Here is a 23,422-nt window from a genome sequence, read left to right as displayed (position 1 = left end):
CCCCAAAGAATAATTCAGTAATAAATAGAAAGCAGTTTTTAATTTGCCTTTCTAAAACACTATCAGCTCCTGTCTGTTCTGTAGATTAAACAACAGGTAACTAGGTTGCAAGAGGAGATTTTGTAACAAGACTGACCCTCAGAGTCCAAGGCAGCTCAGCTTGCACGGGCTGTCTGTTGTCTATGCTGAGGATGAGCAGCTGAGTCCTTCATGCAGCTCTAGGGGCCCAGAAGATCTTTAGTCTTAAGAAAATACCACCAAACCATGTTGGTCTCCTGAGTGAATTCACCGTTCCTGTTTGCAGTCAAATTTCCAGTCTCTAACTTCACTCAGGATTACTGATAGTATTTACCAAGCCTCCAGCTAGGACTGCAGCTGACAGATTGCTGCCAGCGCACTGCATTCGTTATGTGCTAAATTCAATGGTTTTTTGACTGTGGCCATAATTTCTGCCCTTAAGTCTGTAGTTTTATTTTGTTTGACCCCTCCAAACTCTGCTGGGCTGAACACAAAAGTGCAATAGCACACACAGCAGGCAGACCTCACAAAAATCCTGCTTCGGTGTTGCTATAATGTCTATTCATCACTAGTCTTTCTTTCAGAAATCCACAAGCTTCAAAAAATTATTTTTATGAAAATGAAGTGTCAGCAACTACAAAGGTTCCTTCTGAGGAAAAAAAAAGTTAATTGCTACCACAAAAAAAAAAAAAAATCAAAACGCGAACCAAAAAAAACACACAGCATTTTCAAGGGGCCCAAGCACCACGGCAAATGGAGGAAAGAGGTCAGTTTATGTTTATTTCCAATGGTTAGCCAAAGCTGTATTTTATACGTTGAATTTTAATCTTAATTTAAAACTAAGACAAAGCCACCACGGAACCAGTGGTCAGATGTCAACATATTAATTGACAGTGGTGCTGCTGATCACAGTGACAAAGCTAAGACTGCAACATAACCCGGTGAATAGTTGTGTCTTTTCCAAATACGTCTTCCCGCTCAGTGACCCAGGACATGCTGGAGATACCACAATCACATAGTGACCCATAATTGAGTCAGGTATTCAGATGAAGTTTAACTGTTAAGTTTCTCTCTTAAAATAAGATTCAGGAATTCAGGTGATCAGAGTCGCATAGATTGTTATGGCTTATTTGCTTTATTCTGCTTGGATTTTGGTCAGCTTTATAATTATTGTGTATCAACTGTTAAGAAAGAACTAGAACATAGGTGTTTTTCCTGGTAAATTAGTAATTATCAGAAAAATTTAATCATTTGATTAATTCTTCAGAAAGTGATCCACACTAAAGTTACTACTGTTTCCATCACTTCTGCAACCTATTTGACTTTTTCTTACCTGACACCATCAATCTTGCAGACTATGTTGAAGTAGGAGGCATGTTCATGGTCCGGTATTGCTGCTGCAGCTTGGGAATTAAAGCATTATTGAAATAGTAAACTGTAATTTTAGATTTAGTCTATAATATTGCATCATAGTTGTAATTAGTAAATTACAACAGAGCTCCCATGGGAATTGCATATTACAGCCATATGATTACTAAATTTGTCCACTCATGATTAATATTATTACAGTAAACATAAAATGAAATGATTAATGGTTTATCTTTGAAGTGCTTAATAGAGCTGGTAATAGTGCAGGATTATATGTCACATTATTTCTAACACATTTGTCAAAATACTTACATGTAAGAAAAATAAATATGAGTATTTACTTATACTCATCTCTTGGACTTTGCAGCCTCCGAATAATTCATATACTGTATTTCTGGCTTGCAGCAGAAGCAGAGCAAAACAGCAAATGATAATGAGGTCTAGAATTAAGTGTGTTTATATATTAAATTACATAACCAACTTATTTTTCTAGAACTGATTTGGCTTTCAAGTGAGTATACATTAAATGACAAGATCGATATATTTTGTATTATTTGTCTCTAACTAAATTGATACAGTTTGAGAGGCCTTAACACAAGATGGTAAAAGTCATGACATCAAATTCGCAGTGTTTCACATTAAAAAACGTCTTCATCTTCCGCTTTTCTGCTGAAGGCTCTTTTTAAGGATGAAGTAAAGACTAGAGGTGACCGTATTGTTCATCCTGATTAACATGTTAACTCACATTAAACTTACTGTAAAAGGTAGTTAGAGCTGGTAGACTTTGGGACTCAATGGAATTAGATTTCCTGGTCCTGTAGAGATTACTTTGGTCCCTCTCAGACCTTAGGGTATCTGCCATCCAAGACCCATGGATGCGGAGGTTTCCTGTGCCCAGGACCAGCCAGCAGTGAGGGGGCAAACACATTCCTGGTACACACACACACACGTGCGCATGCACACACACACACAGAATGGGATGTAAGCTCACTAGTGGTTCCATATAGACACTCTCACTCTCTGGATTTAGAGGGACATCCACATCCATACATTCCTTGTATATTATCACAGACTCCAAGTCCATCTAATATCTGATCCCAGGTCCCTCATCCAGTTACTGGGTCAGATCTTGAGACCTTTTGCCTTTTGGTGCTGGTGTTCTTCTACTACATGCTAGTCCAGCCTGAATTCCGCAATCTCCCACACACAATATGGTTGCCATCAGTAGCCAGCTCCTAGACCTTATGGGCTCCTCAGACCCCTTGTTTCTCTCTCCAGTGCCTGGCACTCAGATCTCCCACACAGCTTACTGACTAGTCCCTCTTGAAGGTCACTAGTGGTTCGCACATGCATACCCAGAATGGAGTACACTCATACAGAAACTAGTTAGGAATAGCATTTAATAAAAAGACAGGGCTTGGCCAGAGGAGTATACCAGTCAGCAGCTCACTTGCACTTAATTGTTCAAGCTCCTCTCCATTTCCCATGCTTGTTTTCCCCATCCACCTTGACCCCTCCCTTTCCCCACCTTTATTTCATCCAGTATAAACAACCCACCTCTAATTACTTTTTTCCTCCTGGACTCACTTCTTTTACCCAAATGTGATATCTCACAAATTAAGGTTGCTGAGGGTCTGCTGGCTTTTCAAGATTTCACTTCTCAAAAGATTCCCAATTGATCCCTCAATTATTTGTGAGATTTGGCTGCCTTTCACCTCACTCCCCGTTAACCATCTGTGAAATCTGGCCACTTCTCACCACGTAACCCATAACACTTGTCAGCTGCTCACTGTGTTATCTATCATGTCCAGCAAATTCTCATGCCATGTCCAGCAGGTTCTCATGGTGAGTTTAGTCACCTAAACCACAGGCCATGTCCTAACATATACCAGTGTACCAAAACACCTGTATTCTGCCCACTCTTCGCAAGAGTTTCACCTCATGTTTGTCCACTGAAATGAGTTAAAAATATACCTCTTCCCTGCAGGTCAGAAGACAGCCAAACCGGACTAGTAATTTTTAACACTTATTGCTCAGTGTCAGAGACTTTTTCTCAGCTTCAGCTGCAAAGCCTACTTGTGCCACATGACTCAAAAGAGAAAAGCCAGTTTCGACAGTGGAGCACAAACACCCATTCTGCCAACCACCAAGGCACAGAAAAAGGAAATAAACCAGAAATAAGCTGAATATGCAAGTGAAGGCAAGAATGAACATCTGAGTCTCTTATTTACCTCTGTTTCCTAAATATCAAACACATAATTGTTAGCACAAAAGAGACGAATTATTAAACAGTACAGCTTCTCAAAATGCCTTCATATTCTCTTTTTCAAAGGATATTTTAATTTGGAAGTTGTATTCAGAATACAAAAGTGATGCTGGTTAAGGTAGAAAGAGAAACAGATCAAAATTTGTGCATGACTAGGGAACTATATTCCCAGAATGGATGGCTAGTCTTCTGAAATATCAGCATATAAATGGAAACCAAACAATGCAAATGTATTAGATAGTGCACAGGAGACAATGAAGAAATAATAGCAGTATACTAACTGCATAGCTTAAATTTGAAAAGAAGACACATATCATACTTACATAACAGCAGTAGAAAGATTATACAGAGTTACTTTATTGGGAAAAAAAAGAACAGTGCTAGATAATGAGACTTTTATATATAATCAGTTCACATTTTGAGGTCAAGATAAGTTTGGAACCCACCCAATTAAAGAAGATAATTTTTTTTTTGCTGGCAGCGTTATCTAGCAAATATTTTCATTGAAAGGGTATCCATGCCTTGGCCAGCCTTTCTTATTGCTAACCTGAAATGTCATGTATGATTTAATTATGTGCATACGGAAATTTAATGATCTTCTTTAAGTAAGACTTTTTGGCTTTAGTCTAAGAAAAAAAATGGGATTTTAATTTTCTCTAAATCAGGATATTTTTAAGAAATTTATACCTTCCTTAGCATTGTTGATTTTTGTTCAAATACTTTGATTAATAGTAACACCCATATTTGAGTTACCATTATTAAAAAAATAAAATAATCAAAGCTTTATTGTTATAGCACTTAAAAAACCTGATAATTCAGAGTCTCACAAAAGCACTGATGTGATATTAAGATCGAAGAAAACTTCTGGACATCACTAGTCAATAGTACCAAAAAGTTTTCATTGTTAGATACGTGTATATCAACTAGAATATATTTTATATATTAATATTTCACCAGTGAAGTCTGATTAGCCTTACTGATCCTGAAAACACTATGTGTATAGAAAGGAAAAAAAAAATTTTTTTTTTCCTAATTACTACCATAATTTCACCCACTTTCTATACTTTCAGAAGTGAATGTTGGATTACAAATTTTGCCTAAAATGCCATTAATAGGTCAGAATTAAAGTAAAGAGAATATGCAGAGAGGGGAAGAGTTTGTAGGAACAGTTCAGCCCACTCAAACAATAGAAATGAGAAAAAAAAAACCTGAAATTCGAGCAGCTGCAACAACGTGTAAGGTTTCGAGAGTTCACTGGCCTGATCTCTTGCTCCATACTTATTTGGCACATCACACCATGTCAGCATTTTGGATAGTGTCTGCAGCTATTAGAAAGTAGCATCATATTTCTAATACAATCAATACTATAGAATAATCTGTTACCTACAAGGCATATCAAGTCCTCAGTAAACTAACTGGATTCTTCTCCCCACACTTCATGGTTAGCTTTGTATATTTCTCATTATTCCTGCACAGTTTAAAGTTGCAAGCCAGCCTGTACGCTGTTACCTCTGGACACGCCATGTCCAGAGAAATGTATAAAAAACAAAAACATCCATATTTTTAGAAATTAATGCTGGAGTGGTTTTTTTAATGATGCTGGAAATTCTTCTTAGTTGCTTAGCAATTTTTTCAGCTCTCTCTGAACTCCAGGCTTGGAGCTGTGATGCTGACCCTGCACCTGTCTATGGAACTGCAGATGGCTGATGTAACACAGGCTATTGACTTCAAAACAGGAAGGAGGAGGAGAACCAGATTGCTGCGTGAGATGCACACACATTTCCAAAATGTTAATTATTTGTTCTCTAAAATACTATGAAGGCTTGTGCATTTACAACTGGGATTCATCTTCATGCATCATTAAAGTCCTAATGTATACCTTTGGCGAAGGAGGCAAATCTGGTCAGAAATTACACACTTTTAATTGTACACAAAGTGACTTGCAGTGTTATTCAATAGCATATTCAACTTCTTTTAGTGAATGGAAAGAAACAGATGCAGGAGGGAAAACAGCATATAGAGGAACTTAAATAATGACTCAAATATGTATTTCTTTTTTTTGTAGTAATGAAACTGCACCCAAATGTCATGGTTTAACCCCAGCCAGCAACTAAGCACCACACAGCTGCTTGCTTACTCTCCCCAATGCTGGTGTAGGGGAGGGAATCAGAAGAGTAAAAGTGAGAAAACTCGTGGGTTGAGATAGATAAAAACATTTTAATAAATAAAAAAACAGTCATGCACATAAGCCAAACAAAACAAGGAATTCATTCACCATACCACGTGGACAGGCAGGCATTCAGCCATCTCCAAGAAAACAGGGCTCCCTCATGTGTAATGGTGACGTGGGATGACAAATGCCATGACACCAAATGTCCCCTCTTCCTCCTTCTTCCCCCAGCCTTATATGCTGAGCATGGCACCATATGGTGGGATATCCTTTTGGTCCGTTGGGGTCAGTTGTCCCAGCTGTGTTGCCTCCCAACTCCTTGTGCATCCCCATTCTACTCACTGATGGGCTGGTGTGAGAAGCAGAAAAAGCCTTCGCGTTGTATAAGCACTGTCAGCAATAACTAAAACATCCCTGTGTTATCAACACTGATTTCAGCACAAATCCAAATCATAGCCCATACCAGCTACTACGAAGAAATGTAACTCTACCCCAGCCAAACACAGCACACCAAAGTAAACATACATCAGAGTCGCCATCTTTAGCTTTTAAAAAATACCAAGGAACTTAGTAGTAGCTAAAGTCAATGTCACTGTCCTTATGCAGTTAACAAGAGACATCAGAATATTTACTTAAGAATAGTGGACTATGAAAGGCCTAGAAATAGAACAAAAATTGGTACCTTTCCATAGATATAAAATGGCAGAGCACTAACAACTCTACCAAGCAAAATAATGGCCATTTTTATCATAGAAGATTATATTCTGAATACAAACACACACACAAATACATATATATAATAAAAATTTGAAGAACAGTGCCTTTGAACCTTGTTAATACTCTAATTTATTTTAATATCGAAAGTATTGTTAGTCCTCTTTACATGAACTATGAGAATTGTATATGCCAGTATATAAACAGAAAGGCTTAAAAATTCGATTTGTTACATCCTGCAGAAATTCACATTTCTAAGTGTAGAATTTAAGGACAGTTGGCATAACATTGTTAGGAGTTTGAAATCATCCTGATGAATCTGAAGAATGTACTTAATTTTTTTAGGTTAAACTCTGTCTTGAAAAGTAAGACTCATTCACAGAATCTATGGGTTCAGTCTCCTTCACTACCTTTCCAGTAAAATCAAAACGATAGAGAAGAGCTCAGGTCTAGGGGCAGTAAATCAGCAACTTTAATCTTGCTTGAAGTAAAAAATATATCACCTGTTGGATTTGAAGTGCATGAATCCGCTGAGGCATGTCCTATGTCAAAGACGATAATCAAATTAGAGGAATACTTGGTTCGGGTACGTGCTGTGCCTCACACTGGGATAAGAAACAAGGCTGTTGCTCCCCATTTGAGGGAAGGAAATCCAGGTGTGTAAACTGGGAGTGACCTTTAAATGACCTGTTCAACTGCTTAATCCAGAAAACTTGGAGACCAAGGCATGTCAGGGAGTACAAATTGCCCTTGGTCTAGATGTAGTCCATAAAATGGACACTGAAACATAAAATTTAAAACCTGTATATTTTTTTAAATGTAGTTATTGCACCTAAGGGCCTAGAATGTAGAACTTCAAAGGCCGGCTTGTACAACTGCAGACGGTCCTTTCACTGGTAGATTCAGGATACCTGAACTTGACATAGCTGTCACCTATTACCTTATTACTTGTAGAATATGAGTAGTTTCTGTACTCCATGCTTAGGGTGCCCAACTGTTTTCCAAAGTCTTGATCTAAGACAAAACTCATGATACAAAGTATTCTTGGTAAAATACTGCCTAATTTGGAATGTGAATACCTGGAGAAGAACACTACAGATTTCTTTATGTTAAGCTAAATAGACTAACTTATTATAATCAAAAGTTTTGTGACTCAGTCAGATAAGCCACCTTTATTTTTCATTACCCTAAACAGTCGTCTTTGCTATTCACTCAGAGTGAATTTTTTTATCAGTATGTAGTGGATTTACACAAACAGCAAGATTTTGGTAGCAGGAGTGTGGCTGCAGGGGTGGCTTCTGTGAGAAAACATCAGGAGTTGCCCTCACATCAGACAAAACCAGTTCCAGCCATCTCCAAGATGGATCCACCACCGGCCAAAACTAAGCCTATCAGTGATGTTGGTGGAATCTCTGTGATAACATATTTAAGAAAGGGTAAAAACAGCAACTGTGAGAAAGCAATGAGAAAATGTGAGAGAAAACAGCCCTACAGACACCCAGGTCAGTGAATAGGAGGTGCTCCAGTAGCCAGAACAGAGATTCCCCTGCAGCCTGTGGAGAAGAACATGGTGATGTGGGATATCCCATTGCATCCCATGGAGGATCACAGTGAAGGAGATATCCACATTGCAGCCCATGGGTCCTCACCGCCTGACAGATCAGGGTGCAGAAGCAAGCTCCTGTGGCCAGTGGCTCATTGAGAGCAGCCCACACAGGAATGGTTTTTCTGCCAGGACCTGTGGCCCCATGGGGGACACATGCTGGAGCAGTCCATGCCTGAGGACTGCACTCCATGGAAGGAATCCATGGTGGAGAAGTTCTTGAAGACCTGTAGCCTATGAGAAGGACCTGTGTTGGAGAAGTTTGTTAAGACCCCACACTGGAGCAGAGGAATAACATGAGGAGGAAGGAGCAGCAGACACAACTGACCACAACCTGCATTCCCCATGCCCCCTTGGGGGGGAGGAGGTAGAGAAGATGGGAGTGAAACTGAGTCAGGAAAGAAGGGAGGGGTGGGAGGAAAGTGTTTTAGATTTGTTCTTATTTCTTATTATCCTACTTTTATTAATTGGCAATAAATTAATATATTTTCCTCAGTCAAGGGAAGTGACAGTAACTAGTAAGTGATCTCCTTGTCCTTGGCTCAACCCACGAGATTTTCTATCATATTTTCACCCTCTGTCCTGTTGTAGAGAGGAAGTGATAGAGTGGCTTGGTGGGCACCTGGCAGCCAGTCAAGGTCAACCCACCACACTGTGGAATGTGCAAACATAAAGTATATACAACAGGACACACGTACCTTCTCCAAACAAAAGTTGTTTAAATCCTCATGATTCCTCTCCAGCTGCAGTTCTAGAGTGGGCTTCCATGGTCATCTTAAGGGAAATGCAATCTGAGCAAGCAACCCAGCTACACAGAAAGAATAGGGATAAGCAAACTGTGATTTTTGTTTAGATTAATTCTTAAGGAATCTGAAAGAAGGTTGTTTCAGATTCAAGATGTTTTTATTTTATTTTTGTATTTAAAAAAGAGCTTGACAGGTCAACTTTTGCATTAACACAGGAATAAAAAGGGTAGATTTTTTTCCAGATCACTACAAAGTGTTCTGTCTTGACAATAAAACTTAACAATTAATAAATAATTCATTTGAATGTAGGATCTTCTAAGATCACAGCGGCCATAACCCAATTTGATATCTATCTGTATTACAGATGAATTGTGTAATCACCCATTTTTAAAACCTTTTTTTTTTGGTTTTGTGTTTAATTCAGGTATTTAAAAACTTGATTATGAAAATACACCATATCATCATTTGATGTAATCAAATATTTTGGCCATATAAAACACTTTAGCTCTGTCTATCAGTGACAACTTAAAGGGAAAAAAAACATAATATAAAGCATCTTGAATTTGACAGAAAATAGTAAATGCAAAAATGCAGGACAGAAGTTAAGTTATTGGTATTAATTTTATTTATTTTTAAGCATACTTAAAATTGTTTTGTCAAACTTTTGAATTCTTGTGTTTACAATATATTTTTGAATATTATAAAAATAATGAATGTAGAGATAAAATTAAGAACAAACTTTGACAATCCTTCATTCCAGTCTAATCATGGAGGTTTTGTTTCTCTTATACCAAGGAAAAAACACAAATTCATTATATCAAAAAAATTTTTTACATCTACTTTTACTCATATTCTATACTTTGTGATACATACAGAGCCATAGTTCATGGAATATCATAAAGACTACATAGAATACTCACTCTTTTTTAACCTATGAAAAATAAGTTATATTCAATGTATTTCACTGATGCAGACCGAAGTCATGCATTCCATAAAACATTTTGCGCAACATGTGTGCCAAAGCACTAATTACAGAGCTGGCAAAATCTTCTGAAGAAGAACACAAATTATTGGTCTTGGTATAAGGGATGTTTTATGAAATCTAATAGCAGGTGATATAGAGAAGATCTTACCAAATGAATCAGTTTTTCTTATTCTTAAATTCTCAGAATATTTGAGCTGGTGTTATTAACAGCAGCTGCTTGGTAATGTTCTGATAATACTACCACAGCATATTCAATGTTCTTAGGTTTCCAACACAGGGAAGTACTTCTTTTGAAACTGGATGTTAAACAGGATTCAGTTTTATATTTACTGCCTCTCTTTATCTCCACTCCAAATTCTGAGTTCAATGGTGGGATCAAATAGAACACTTTAATTCTTTAGAGTATGTTTTAAAAATAGGAGCATGTCCTAAATAAATTGTTTGCTGATCTCTATATCTCTGCAAATATCAAAGAAATGCAGCAGACATTGAAAATAGCTCTCCACCACTCAGTTTGGTGTCATCCAGAAACTTGCTGAGGATGCAGTCAATAGTGCTATCTATGTCATTAATGAAAATATTAAATAGTATTGTTCCCTGTATGGACCCTTGAAGAAACACCACTCATTACTGGTTTCTATTTGGATATTGAACTGTTGACTGTAAGTCTTTGAATGCATATGCATATATACATGTAAAACAGTTTCCATTGAAATTATTGCGAAATAGTTAATATTTTTACTTAAATTTAAATGCATAGATAGATAGATAATATATATCATTATATGTATTCATATGTGAATAATAAACTTTTGGTGCTTGTCAGCTAAAATGTAAGAGAGATATACATGCACACACACATATATATAAAAGATAACATACCTTACTTTGAGAGGTACTTTTCTAGATTTTTATCTTTATAAACTTCTGCTAGGTATTTTCTTCCTTTACTTTGGAGAACAGTCTTCAAAACACAATTTGGACAGCTACTCCTACAAATATCTCCCTACTGTTTAGAGCACAGTACAATCTTATTTTTCTTGTGGGTAGCAAGCAGAATGTAGGCTAATAGAACATACAGAAAAAAGCAGAGTTCTGACACCCCATGAGTAAGACACTAAAGTCAGCTTAATTTGTCAAATAGTTGATGTACCAGCTAAATAAAAACCTCTTAGTGAAACCTGAGACATTCAGTTTCTTTATACACGAAACCAGGCTCTGCTCCTTTGTGTTCATTCTCTATCTCTTCAGAATGCTTACAGCTCTCAGTAACGTCTACTGACATAAAGTCTTAGGGTCAGCATAAAATCCCATTAAAATAATCTGAGAGACTCCTTTTGAGTTCAATGGGTTTTAAATCAGACTCTTATTATACTCACCTAGTAGAGTAATAAATATTCATAGATGGATGAAAGAACAGAAAATCTCCCCAGTTTTGAGTCCAGCAGGAAGATTATTTTCTTGGTGGATAATCCACTTGTTGACCAAGAAAGGCTCATGGACCAGGATGGAAATTTACCCTTTGCAGTTATGTAGGATATGAACAGGTGAATAAGGTAACAGAAAAACAAAACTATAAGAGCACATGCCAGTTTCCAATGGAATCTCTGCAAGACAGCTAGCTTTCTTATTCTTTCTTTAAGCTAAGTATAACTGGAATTCTTGTGAATATTAACTGATTGTTTTTAAGAAATTACCTCACTACTAAATAAATTAGCACAGCTTCAGTGATCAAAATAAAGCAAAAAAAAGTCTAATTCTGCTTCTAGTGTTTCCCACTACACAGAGCAACTCCTCTCTATTTATATTATACAGCTGTCAATGATATAATCTGGTTCAGCCCCATGTGAGACAATAAAGTCTTACTGACAGGAGTAAATTCAGTATTCTCTGTTGTACATAATAAGATTGAAAGACCAGTTAGTGTGAGTGGAGACTTGGCTGGAAAACCTTAGCATGCTTTCTTAATACATGGACTTTTCATTATGCAGAGTGACTAAGAAAGGGAAAGGCAGAGATTTTAGAGAAGTGAAGATTAAAACATCATAAACTGTTAAGAAAACAGGACATTCTGATGGGGAAAACTCTTTACTTCTGGTACAACACATAGGCAAAACTAGTCTCAAGGTGCAGAAGTTGCACAGCTTTCACAATAGTCTCACATTAACATTTAAACCACACTTTAAAAAATGGTGATGCTGTATTTCTGAAGTGCTAACTTGACAGAATGACAGCATGCTTTAATGACATTCTTTGTCAAAAAAAAAAAGGACAAACTTCTTTACTTTGAGGGTAACAGAGCACTGGAACAGGCTGCCCAGAGAGGTCGTGGAGTCTCCTTCTCTGAAGATATTCAAAACCTGCCTGGATGCATTCCTGTGTGATCTACTCTAGGTGGTCCTGCTCTGGCTGAGAGGTTGGATTAGGTGATCTCCAGAGGTTCCTTCCAACCCCTACAGATTCTCTGATTCTGTTTATGCAGAGAGAATAGGTTATACTCTACTTCTTGCTTCCATCAATCTGACCACAGTGCCGTCAGGACATATGGAAAGAAAGAATCTATCCAACAGGCTTCATTATAGGCCTGAAAATCCACCTTTGTGGATTAGAATGGTGGATGAAGAATTTGCATATAAGATTCTGTTGTGGTTTAAACCCCAATGTAGCTGGGTTTACATAGCTCCACCCCACACAGCCACTTACTCACTCCAACACATGACATTCACTCCAACAGATTGGGAAGAGAAACAGGAAGTCGGAAAACTCATGAGTCAATATAAAGACAAATTAATAAGGAAAGCAAAAGCTGCACTTGCAAGCAAAGCAAAATAAGGAATTTATGCACCAGGAAAGCAGGTGTAGTGGGTTGACTCTTGCTGGATGCCAGGTGCCCACCAAATCCACTCTATCACTCCCCTCCTCAGCTGGACAGGGGAGAGAAAAATATAACAACAGGATTGTGGGTCAAGATAAGGACAGGGAGATCACTCAGCATTTACTGTCACAGGCAAAACAGACTCAACTTGGGGAAAAACGTAATTTATTACCAATTAACTCAGAGAGGAGTAATGAGAAATAAAACCAAATCTTAAAACAACTCCCCCCCACCCCTGCCTTCTTCCCGGGATTAACTTTATTCCCAATTTCTCTCCCTCCTCTCCTTCACAGGGGGACGGGGAATGGGGGTTGTGGTCAGTTCATCACACTCTTGTTTCTGCTGCTTCTTCCTCCTCAGAGGGAGGACTCCTCACATTCTTCTTGAGCTCCAGTGTGGGGTCCCTCCCACAGGAGACAGTCCTCCATGACTTCTCCAGTGTGAGCCCTTCCCACAGCCTACAATTCTTCACAAACTGCTCCAGTGTGGGTCCCCCATGGGGTCACAAGTCTTGCCAGCAAAACTGCTTCAGTGTGGGCTCCTCTCTCCATGGGTTCACAGATTCTGCCAGGACCCTCTCCAGTGCAGGCTTCCCACTGGGTCACAGCCTCCTTTGGGCATCCATCTACTCCAGTGTGGGGTCCTCCACGGGTTGTAGGCAGAGTTCTGCTCCACCATTAACTTCATTGGGCTATAGGGCAACAGTCTGCCTCACTATGGTCTTCACCAGAAGTTGCAGGGGAATTGCTGCTCTGGCACGTGGAGCACCTCCTCACCACCCTTCTTCACTGACCTTAGTTTTTGCAAAGTTGTTTCTCTCACATATTCTCGAACCTCTCCCTGGCTGCAACTGCTGATGCACAGTAGCTTTTCCCTTTTCTTAAATATGTTATCCCAGAGGCACTACCGCTGTCACTGGTGGGTTCAGCCTTGGCCAGTGGCAGGTCCGTCTTAGAGCCAGCTCACATTGGCTCTATTGGACATAGTGGAAACTTCTAGCAGCTTCTCACAGAAGCCACTGCTGTAACCTCCCCGCTACCAAAACCTTGCCACGCAAACCCATTACAGCAGGGCTCCATCACGCATAACTGACACATGAAGAAAAACTCCATAACTTAAATGTCCCCCCTTCCTCTTTCTTTACGGCATGGAATATCTCTTTGGTTAGTTCTGGTCATCTGGCTGGCTGTGTTCCCTCCCAACCTGTTGCACATCCCTCAATCTTCTCTCCGGCTGGACAGCATGAGAAATAGAAGACCTTGACGCTGTGTAAGCACTGTTGAGCCATAGCTAAAACATGCCTATGTTATCAGTGCTGTTTGGGTTAGAAATCCAAAACAGAGCACCATACCAGCAACTATGAAGAAAATTAACTTTATCCCAACCAAAACCATTACGGCTTCTCAGAGGGCAAGTCTATGTTTTGTTCAGTTTCAACAATGGCTGAGGCTTTTTGGCACAACTTTGTCATAAAAAAGTACTCAGTGCATAGCCATGTACTTCACATCATTGACACTGAGTGTTATTGATTTTGTCACTTAATGCCCTTTACGCAATTTAAATGCTATATGTTTATATAAGAATATCTCCTAATTCTATTAAAAAAGAGGGGGAACATTATGTTATGATATGCCTAAGGAGCTACAAAATATAATGCACACACATAATTGTAGGCATGTATAGATACAGAATTAAATGTGTATTTTATTTTCTTCTTCTTAATCTGCTGTATTCACCCTTCAGTGGATTCACCTGGCCTAATATACTTATATACTGTGTGTAAATGTAGCTTCAAAATGTGGTATAAGTAGCTGTTTAAATGCAGTCATAAAACGTCTGTACTAACAGAAAGGAAAATTTAAATGACACTAATTGTCACCTTATCTGCTAGTCTTAGCAGAAAGAAAAAGCAGCAAATAAGTCTGTCTCAACTGCTCTATCAGCTATAAGCATCCTCCGCTATTAAGATAGTAGGTGTATTGGTAGGATGAGAATATGACACTAACTCTCCAGTTGCCTGTGCCATAGACTAGAAATCATGTGTTCTCTTGTCAGGTCTGCCAGTTCAATGTCTGTCTAAGGACAATATTCATCTAAAGATTGTATCTGCAAAGAAAAGCCCAAATTCCGGGAGTCTTTTCAAGAGTAGCCAGTGATCTGAAGTTATATTCTTCACAACTGTTGTTAGAGCTAACATTCATATTTGTTTTGATTCTTCACTGAGAAATCTGAGAAATGCTCATGAAGTCTTAATAAACACCAACCTTAATTTTGAGACAGATCTAATTAGTATTATCACACTTAATTTAAAAAAAAAACCCAAACCAATACAACATCCTCTTCCAAATAAGGCCCTCAACTATACAGACTTACAAAGAAAAATGTGAAAAAGAAACCATATTGAGAAATTAATTAATTAAAGTTAGGCTGACTTCTCATTTAGTATGTTCAGGTTTTTTACATTGATATATTCTATGCTTTGCTGTAAGACACTTCTATTTTAAATATTTCTACCTGCCAGTGCTGAAAATTAAATATAGTTGCTATGTTGCCTTCTGGTGATGAGTGGGAATTAAACTCATTTTTGCAACAAAAGAAAGTTACAAATAGGCCTTTTAAGAAAAGGATATCATGCATTGAAGCAAGTAAATTTTTTGTCAAACTAACAGAGATTGCTGTTATGAAGACCTCAGTACTTTACAGGTCTTCGTGCTCCTTGACATAAATACTCACAAACAGGAGGAAAGTGATGAGAAACAGAAGAATTGGAGAAACTTTACTTGTTAGAACATGATATAAGAGGCATTACTATTGTTCTGGACTTTATTCTTCTGATATGCAAAACTTAAGTGCTGATGCTTCAAGTCTATCACACGGTCACAGGTCAAAAGATTGTGAATAATCAGAGCTCAGCTTTCCACAGAGCTCATTCTTCAGCCAGACCACACCTCCCCCATGACTTTCTCAGCTGTGATGAAATGTCAGCTGTGTTTAGCTTTGTCTCACAGCACAACATGTCCTGAAAATCTGCCTGCAGAAAAGCCACCAGGAGGAGTAGCCACAGTAGCTTCTTGTTCAGCCACAGAACACCTGAGACTGCAAAGACAAAGGCTGCTTTTTATCACACAGTGGAAAAATTCACATGACAAAAATGCATGTGACAAGCCTAAAAGAAAGCTAAATTAATGAAATTCTGATTATGAACACTATGAAAGAAAAAAAAAAAGAGATACAAACAGGTCTACAGGACCTACTTCTTTGCAAGGAAGAAGCTATTGCAGTTCAGTGGGCTCTACAGACTACTGGGGATACCTAGTAGGATAAGCATATTAGAAATTATGGGAAGTGTTAATAGTACTAGAATAAATGGAAGCATATAGACATGAAAAACAGGTAGACTACGTGGTTAAATATTTAATATTTTGTAAGAAATTTTCCTGAAATCCAGTGAGGTCAGGGATAAGTGCTTTGATTGAGTTTTACAATTTGTATTGATAAAAATTTTCACCATAGACATTTCATGAAGAAGATAATCCTATCAGAAAGTTTATATTTTCTTATCCAGGATGCTTTCATACTATCAAATGTGTCTTTGCGCATACCCTTAAAGGAATAAGGAAATACACACAGCTAAACTTTGAAACTTCATATGGGAAAGAAATGTTTGATTTAACAGAAAAAGAGGTGTAAGTATTCTGAAAAGTCCCCCTTTTGACCACCTCTGAAAAAAAATAAAGAATTCTTTATATTTTAGAGGAATGCCAAAAAGAAGACAAATACACGAAATATTCTATCATTTATTTAGAGTTCCTGTGGAGTTCATTAACCATTTAACTCATGGTTCTTTTTAAACTGAATATTAATCCAGTGATTAGGTGTATATAAAACCTAAGAATAACATAAACCCCTGACAACTATTTCTTTCAGAAAATAATCTATAAATCCCAGTGTATTAGGTCACAGGCAAAAAGTACTTAGAAAGCTCTTTTTCTATCTTGGCCTGAGTCTCTGACCATGAGTTTCAAAGAGTTTCAAGGTCATCTTTTCATCTTTTATTTTTCTCTGGCATTTGCACAAAAGCTGAAAAAGAAATTCAGTTGAAATTATCGCTTATACTATGAATTAACAGAATGATAAGGTGACACTGGTAAAGAATTATGCAGTGTGATTTGGTGCTTAATCTTCTGTGGCCACATTGCTGAGATGTAAAGCCATGCTGGAACCAGCTCAGTGACCTCATTTCTACATCTAACATATTTTCCTCTTGTTCTGGAATTGATTTTATGTTGCTTCTGCACCTGAAGATGAGAAATTTGCTGCTGCCTTTGAAAATGTCTCTTCAACAAGAGACATACCTTGTCAAGTCACAAACAGTGGAGACTGACAGTATACAACCTGACTGAACTTCTTGTTTTAGAAAATGGGTGTGTTTAATTCAAATTTGTGGTTTTCCCCTGTTAGTCTAATTACAACAGCTCTGAACAGGAACAGGTTGCTCCACACACATTCACAGATCATCCATTTCAAAACATTAATTGATAGAAGAGGCATGGTCCTTGCAGAATTAAAAAGACAAAAAAAATTAAAATCAAAGTGAATATACTAATCATTATGTAGGGGAAGAATGTTTATAAACATGGTTTCATTGTTCTCTTTATTTTTAGATTTCATATGAGCTCAGCACGTTATTAAGAAGACAGAGTGGGCAGAGCCCATCAGTAATTACCAATTCTATCAACCTTATTAAGGAAAATGCAAGGACGAAACTGCATTGCTGCAAAATTCTAAAGCAATCAGCAGACAGAATTGAGATGTCACAGATGACAACCGCAAGTCTACCCAAACCTGAAGCAGATGGAACTATCTCATTATTGGATGCAGGTTACCAGTTAATAAATAAATATATTTAGCTTGTATTCACAGTTTAGATGAAATACATATTGTTTTAAATATCTGACAAAGAATTGGGTAATGATTAATAAGAAAGAAAACAAATATTGCTCCTGTAACACGACATGCAGCTGGTAATTGAAATCAGAGGGATACTCCAAAAATGAAAAGGAACTTTAAAGAGATGTTGTTGTTGCAAATCTGGTGGTAAGAAAAACTTATCTACACAAATTTAGATAAGCAGAGATGTCCTTTACTAATGATACACACCATGTGCACCAGGGACATGGGATCCTTCCCAAAGATGTCTGCCTGCACGTTGCGTTTGACAAATATTTATATATTGAATCCATACATATTCAGTTTATACAATGCATATTCGTTATCATTCTCTCGATGATTGGTTCTTCTTTTCTCACTTCTGATGCAAATTAGCACATAGCCTCTGCTGTAGTCTTCTATTGTTCTCTTTTGAGTAGGTGGTATAATTTGGATAAGAGGTCCATGAGTAGGAGGTCTCGACCACTTCTTGAATTGACCATGTTTTGTCAAGGAACACGTCCTTGGCTCATACCTACTTTGGTCGTGATTCAAATATTATACACAATGTGTACCATGTTAAATCCTGTCTAGCTGATACTTTAGACAATAATACATTATTCTTGTTTTTAATCATTAATAGTTACTGGTCAAGAAACACCTTAGGTCTGGGACTTTACAGGGGTAAGCTAGTAGCATTGGCAATACGAATTTAATTTTATATTTGATCATTTATTCCATTTGAGACATTTTCCCAATATAATAATTACTTTCTCCTACTAATATCCACTAATTAGAATTCTTGATATTCAAATCAAGATGGCAAAAGTAAGGGGACTTCCAAGCAGTATCCTAAAATCCTAAATCTGGTGATTTCTGCAACATTGTCAACATGAAAAAAAAAATGCATTTCAGTCAGAAAATAATTGTTTGTTTAAGGTGTGAAAGGAACTAGTTTCTCATAAGTTTACTTTTGGTGATATGATTATTTGTCATTTTAACCATTATGTTGAAAATGCTGGCCCTTTTCCAACACTTCAAGAAGTGCTCGAATAACCACCTCTAAAAGGTGACAGCAGGAGAAAGATACAGTGGGAAACCATCCTCACAGAGGAAGGGAAGGATCATGGCATGAAAACCCATGGAAATATCTGAGTTCATTGTGATGCTGTTTAACAACTTTCTGAATAGCAGTAAGTTAAAAAATAATATAGATATATTCAATTTTAGCCACTGATGACTTGTGATAATTTGAGCTGGTATGTACATTCCCCAGTGAATTCACGAAGGAAAGGAAATAGCTCTACTTCACTCTAGGGTTCTTATGTGTGGATGGATCTTAAATTAGGAGCGAAGTAAAGATTAACTATGTCATCAAGATAAACTCTGAGAAGCAAACTGCCTCACAAGAAATCGTAGAGTATTCCATAAATAAGGTTGAGTATTGTATTATTAGAACTAATACTTGCTGTGTTAAAGAAAGGCGTCAAAAGCATCCCAATTACTTGCACACCTATAAACACGTCATAAAATTGCTCTTTTATTTGTCTCTGCAAGTTAGTAAGTTGTGTCTCCTCAAATATGAGACATCAGTAGGTGTCTCAGCTTGCATAATTCTTAAATCAATTGATACTTATAAAAGCAGTTGATACTTATTTAGTCCATTTTAAAATCCACCTGCATTTTTCATTCCTTTAAACTTCTGAGGCAATCAACCACTCAGCTTCACTAGATTGCACCTGAAGTAGTGTTTCTTTCTCCAATTAATGCTTTCCTTTCTAAGACTCCATTTTAGTTCCATTCTAATTTAATTTTATCATCTTTTCTTTACTATCACTCAATGTGATAGCAATACTTTTCTTTGCCCAAAGCACATGGCCTGGTGACTCTCAGGACATACTGAGTTCCCACAAAACAGGAGCTGTGAGCTCCTCTCACACGGCAAAATTCTCTAAGAAGCAGGTCTCCCTCTGCATTATGAATTTAATGGGAGCTGGGAGCCAGGAGCATTTGCTTCTGTGACAGGACAGTTGTGTTACCTGGAGAGCAGGATCACATCTAGCCAATCTAGGTCACTCTGAAAGGCCAGTAAAACATTGGCAAAAGTCACCTTACTCATCAGAAAGCCTCTGAAAGTGGCTCAGTGTAATTCCTCTCTATCAGAGCGAAAGAATTCTTATTTTTATTAATCTGGTATTACCAGAAATTTGACTTTCTTTCAGATACTGTACCCAGCTCAGTATGTTTCTTATTGAGCAGTTTTATTCTCTGGATTTATACTCTGATTTCTGAGATTTGGACATAGATTTTCATGGCTAATAATGGTAAAAGCTTATTGATCTCACATCTATTTGTATTCAGAGCTGTGAACTACACAATAATCCTGATGGAAGAATTAATTTCAGTGGTTCACATTTTCTTATCTCATTAACATAGAAAACTAAGTAGTATCCTTGAAGAACATTTTAATTTTAGTATTTTTTTCAGCTAGATGATACATGCACTGCTTTCTAGAACAATATAAGATTTGGAGGGTAATTAATGATTCAGGTGGAAAGTACTTAGTAAACTTAAGCTTTCACATCAACTGGTTTTTAAAAACAGACATGGAGTGAGTATCTTTTAGTGTGATGTAGAAATGGAGGATTGACACAATGGTGAAACTTAAAAGATATGTTACTCTTAGCGCTAAAATATGTCTTTTCCAAGAAGAACTTCACGTTTCAGATGGCTTGGGTTTTTTTCCTTAGCATTAGTACCATTGGTAATGCAACTGCTAGATGGATGAGCACCACCAAGCGGCGCTGTGATGGGTACAAACGCTAAGCAGAAATTAGATTAACCTTAACTGAGTTTCAAAGCTAAAAAAACAAAATATTGTGGCAGCTCTGTAGAACTGTAGCTAGAAGAACACTGAAGTATCTATTTCTAATGAATCTTCAAACAACTAATTTTCTGGAATTAATTTAATGTCCAATGATTTTTTTTTTCTTTCCTATTAATTTCACAGGGAATTTTCTGGTATATTTTTTTCCTGATAGGCTTAAAGTGTTTTAGGTGGTTCAACACTATCACTGTGCAGTCAAAACTTGCCATTTTCCATTTCCACCATTTTAGGGTGCTCCTTATGCCTGGTCACTGCATTTACACTATCGGTTTCATGGGTTTTGCTAGTAGTTTTAAATACCTTTTTTCCTGGGCTGGGTAAGAGGTGATCTGCTACAAACTCTTCAGATAGAAAAGCGATATATTATCATTCCCTTGATGGGATAGCATTCCTTATAGTGACAAACAGAAAAATAATGGATAAATAGATACACTTCTAATGTAGGATAAATAGTTGCAACCTCAGGTTTATTCGTCAATCCACATTTTTTTTAATGTATCAGGTATGACGCTTATAAATAGCTTTGTTGCTCCTGTTGACACTTGAGCCTTTCTCCCTCAGATATGCTTAGCTGCCTTCAGGACATAACAGTTCCTCTACTACCAGTAGAGTTTTTTACTGTGGTGATGATTATAGTGATAAAATGGGGAAAGAGCCTGAATAAATTTGGGATATTGAGAGTACTAGGGAGATAAGATCAAAGAGTAGGCAGAGTATGTAAAGAAAGAAAGCAGATCTCCTAAACTCCTTCAGACTCAAATCAACTGTGCTCAATCTTTCACCATCTCTGTCTCTCCTTTTCTCTCTCAGTGATGATAGGCCAGGAGCTGCTGGGAAGAGGTGTTACTTCTCACTCAGCCAGCCTGGAAGAGGAAGTTTTGCTGCCTCATGGAGTCAGTTGGCCAGAACATTGGAACCCCCATCCAAAACATTTGTTACAGGACAATCTGAGCAAGAACTATCTAGAGAAAATAATTCATGTTGTCAGGAACAGACTTTTGAACATTGTATGGCCTTCAAGTGCATTTCTATGCAACAGAAATAGAAAACACATACTCTAGAGAAACATTTGTAGTGCATCCCTCACAGCAAAATAAGAGAGAGAGCTGAGACCAGCTGGAAACACATGCCTAGAAACTCTGAACATTGGAAGTGCCTGCTGTGCTCAAGGTAACAGAGATCTTGTGATCATGCTTTGTTCATAATCCTGACGTTTTCTTTGAAAGAAGGGAACCTGAACAAAGTCCCTAACATCACATCGTTTAAGCAAAGAAAATCAGTAATCTGAATTGCATTCTTCACATTTGTTTCCTCTCTTTGTAAAGACCCTCTTGAACTAGCAGATCTGGATAACCTGAATGAACCCAAGAGTCTCAAAGATTTGTCTGGGGTTCTTTCCAGCTTCCTGCTATTTATTTTTAATCAATAACATAATAGAGGTGTCAGTTCTGAAGATAAGAAGTAAGTTAATAGTGTGCCAATGGAGACGACAGGAAGACACGAAGACGGAGCTAAAGTATAAATTGATTACCATGTTATCATCCTTGAGTAAAAGAATGGAAAGCTGACATGTGATTCAATCAATACATAATTAAATTAAGATGAATATAAATGCAATCAATATAATGTTAAGGAGGGCAGGTCTTATTAAACAAAAATTATTTCCTTTTTTTTCTATGAGATTACAAGTTTGATTGATGAGGGTAACTGCAGATGTAATACACTCAGATGTTACAAAGACATGACTTAAAGTTGCACAGACTTAAAAAATTAGTACGTAATTTTCACAATCCCTTGAAAAAGGGATTGAGGACTGACTAACTGCCAGGCAGTAAAAAGTAGTATTCAGTAGGAATCGATAAATTAGATATATCTAAAGAGCTTTATTAAGTTTTAACATTAAGTTTGACATTATTTTAAATTCTGAACTACTGATGTGAAAATAAATAAAAAAAATTACTTCAGCTATAAATCGTAGAGGACGTAATACTGATCTGCAATGTGGATACAGCACAGCAAGAACACAGACCAGTCAAGGATGTACAGTATCCTTGATGTCCCACAAGTAGGGTCCGGTACTCAGTGTGCAAAATGCCAATATATACACAGTCGAGGTATTTTATTTCATTGATGTGCATTAATGGGTGTCTGTCCCAAGACAGCACACCTGGCCTCAGAGTTTTCCATAGTTATACACTTAACTAATACATATTTATCAGTATTCCCTTCGGTGATTGGTTCTTCTTCCTCGCTTCTAATTCAGATTAATGCACAGTCTCTGTCTTCTACTATTGTCCTTTTTGAGTAGATGGTATAATTTGGGTAGATGATCAGTGAGTCAGTGGTTGCAGTCTCCCCTTGATGGAATAACCTTTTACTTCCTTCTCTAATCTTGGCAGTCCCAAGCAGTTCGTGTTTTGCTGGTCAAACCACAATCCATCACCCTTTCTGACAGAGCCACATTGTCTGGTAGCTAGTTCCTAAATCTAGTCTTAAATCATGTCTAGTTACTGTTCCACTAAAACTAGGTCAGAATCATACGAAGGATTCTTAGCAACTTCCCAGTTTGCTTCAATAACATTTTACATTTAATTAATATCAACGATAGCATTCTGAAGTATAAACAGAACCATAAGAGGGGAAAGTTATTTTTACCTTTTTAAAAAATATTAATGAGACATAAATGTAATAATGATATTCAGTTATGAGAGTCCTATTTTGAAAAAAGTGGAGAATAAGAAGAAAAGAACCACAAATTAAAGGGCTGCCAAAAAATACCTCGTTGTAAAGATAGATTTTAGAAGCTCTATTCATTCATCTCTAAAGCCTCGTAGAGATGGAGCAAGTCTTCTTCACCATAT

Source organism: Leptosomus discolor, chromosome 1, assembly GCF_034619465.1.
Source record: "Leptosomus discolor isolate bLepDis1 chromosome 1, bLepDis1.hap2, whole genome shotgun sequence".
NCBI lineage: Eukaryota > Metazoa > Chordata > Aves > Leptosomiformes > Leptosomidae > Leptosomus > Leptosomus discolor.
Note: the sequence above shows the minus strand (reverse complement) of the source record.